The sequence below is a fragment of the Mandrillus leucophaeus genome, unplaced genomic scaffold (assembly GCF_000951045.1).
Source record: "Mandrillus leucophaeus isolate KB7577 unplaced genomic scaffold, Mleu.le_1.0 Scaffold268, whole genome shotgun sequence".
NCBI classification, from domain to species: domain Eukaryota; kingdom Metazoa; phylum Chordata; class Mammalia; order Primates; family Cercopithecidae; genus Mandrillus; species Mandrillus leucophaeus.
In genome coordinates, this window is record NW_012102787.1 from 1,212,041 (window position 1) to 1,214,572 (window position 2,532).

Consider the following 2,532-nt stretch of genomic DNA (forward strand, 5'->3'; position numbering starts at 1 on the left):
AGAAAGAGAGAGAGAAAGAGAGAGAGAAAGAAAGAAAAGATACAGATTCTACCAACAAAACTGAATGGCAAAGGTGGAGATGTCCAGAAGGCATCTGGGTCTAGAGAACAACAACAACAAAAATGGTACAAACAGGAGACAAACATTAATGAATTATCATTGAATAGGTAGAGAGGATCACCCAGAGACAAAAAGAAAAAGTGAGACAATGACAGAACCCTGAGACTAACATAGGGGAAGAAAGAGTCTACAAATAAATATGAGAAATGGCCAAGGAGAGAGAGGAGGAAAACCATGAGGGTGTTGTCTCTGAAACCAAAGCCCAAAGCCAGAGTTTCAAGAAGGGGGATAGTTGACAACGCCAAATACACACACACACACACACACACACACACACCCCACTATATAAATAAATTTAATTTAATGGTGATATACCACGCTCAGGGATTGAAAATTGCAATATAGGTAAAGATGTCAATTCTCCCCAAATTAATCCAAAGATTCAGTGTGGAATTGCAAATCACTCAGTAAAATAAAACTCTGTAAATGTACATATATATGTACGCATGTGTATGTGAGATATATATGTATGTGCTTTTATTGAGCATGGAGAAAAAAATGCAGAAGGATACACACCAGGAATTTAATATAGGTTACCTGAGGTCCGTTGAAGGTGATAAGAGTGGTTGGGAAGTTAAGGTGAAAAAAAGAGAGGCAAGAAAGAGAAAGGAAAGGAAAAAAGACTTCTAAGAAAGCATGAGTGATTTTTATCAAAAGTGTAGGTTTATGTACATTTTTACCTGTATGTACATATATAAAGAATTTTTTAATGAAATTGAAAAAGTGATAGATACCTCTCAGAATTTGGAAGAGGAATTAATGAGACTTTTATAATTTACTCTATATAATTGTGAATTGTTTGAAATTCAAAAATTAAGAATGCAGTCATTTATATTACTTGCAAATAAAAGTTAGATATTAAAATGAGGACTCAGACCTCATTAACCAAAAGCAATAGCTTACTAAATTCTATCCTGTCTTAGAGTTTTGGTCTTTTCCCATAATTATTCCCTTAAAACTTTCTCGTCATTATTCTTTATTTTAAAAAGAGATTTCCTATGCAGGTAGAGATCTGGAAAAAAAAAAATAAAGGATTCCTTTAGCACTTAAAAAAAACCTATAGCTTCTATTTTATATAAAAACCCTGAGATGGGAAAGCTAACTCGTATCAATCTTACTCCTATTTGGCAGTACTAAACTATATAATACTGCTTTTTGCCACTATCTCTTTAAAATGTGGAAATTATTATTTTTAAATAGCAAGGAAAACTGAGCTTAGCCTACATCAAAAACAAAAATACAATCTTACATACTAGAATACAAGACATTTTGTCCTTTAGACAACTTGTCCGTTTTCTAAAAATAACTACTTTTTACCATTAAATGAATGTGGGTCTTAGAACTATTACTGAATTTTCTTTTATTATCAAATACAAATCAAGCATATCCTATGCAAAAAGCTGATGGCCCTTTTCTGCATATTATTTCAGATCTTGTCTTTCTATCTCCACAAGGATTTTCTATATATTTCTCATAAACAAGAAACTCCACATATTTACTACTTACCTTATGGGTGAACAAAAAAATCACGATTGGGTTTGCAGAACCTTAAAGTTGCACCGTGTGTGGCTCATTAGTGGAAAAATTGCTGCTGGTTGCAGATATAAAGGCTCTGATCAGGTGGCTGTGGGGCCCTAATCCAGAATGAGCACAGTTATTTTGATCAATGGAGTTTAACCTAGTCCTCCCCCAAGGTTCAAAATGTCCTCTGGTGCTTTGCAATTTTCTTACAGTATTTTTTTCTAATTGATATCAAGCTGGGACCTCTCCTGGTATATCATATTTGGAAACGAAACGTGAAACAAATGAGAATTTTCCTTTTGCGTTGGTGAATGCATACAGCGATTTATGTTTGGGTGCATTTCTTTCAGTCTGTTGATTGTTCTAGGAATCGATGCTCGTAGATCAATGAGTCATGTCCGATTTCATAAACAAGTGCCTGGGGTGAGTCTGGCCTCATAAATGCGGACAAATAATAATGGAGTGGTAATCAAACCTAAAGTCTTATTGCAAATCATGACATGCTGAAAGAAGAAACATCTCAAAAAGAGAATAAACATTTTTAGGGTCGGGTGTGATGGTTCACGCCTATAATATCAGCACTTTGGGAGGCCAAGGCAGAAGGATTGCTTGAGGCCAGGAGTTGGAGACCAGCCTGAGTAACATAGTGAGACCCCCGTCCTTACCAAAAAAAAAAAAAAAAAAAAATAGCCGGGCGTGGTGAAGGAAACAAAAAAAAAAAAAAAAAAAAAAAAAAAAAAATTAACAAGGTATTGTGGTGCATGCCTGTAGTCTTAGCTACTCAGGGGGAGGGAAGATAACGTTAACCCAGGAGTTCAAGGAGGCTGCAGTGCTATGATTGCACCACCGCATTCCAGTCTTGGTGACAGAGCAAGACTCTGTCTCAAAAAA

General features: G+C 35.5%; 1 pseudogene; it reads right to left on the reverse strand.

Moving 5' to 3' along the window:
- LOC105542785 overlaps window positions 1-2,532 on the reverse strand; it is a 7,902-nt pseudogene that overhangs the window by 2,920 nt on the left and 2,450 nt on the right.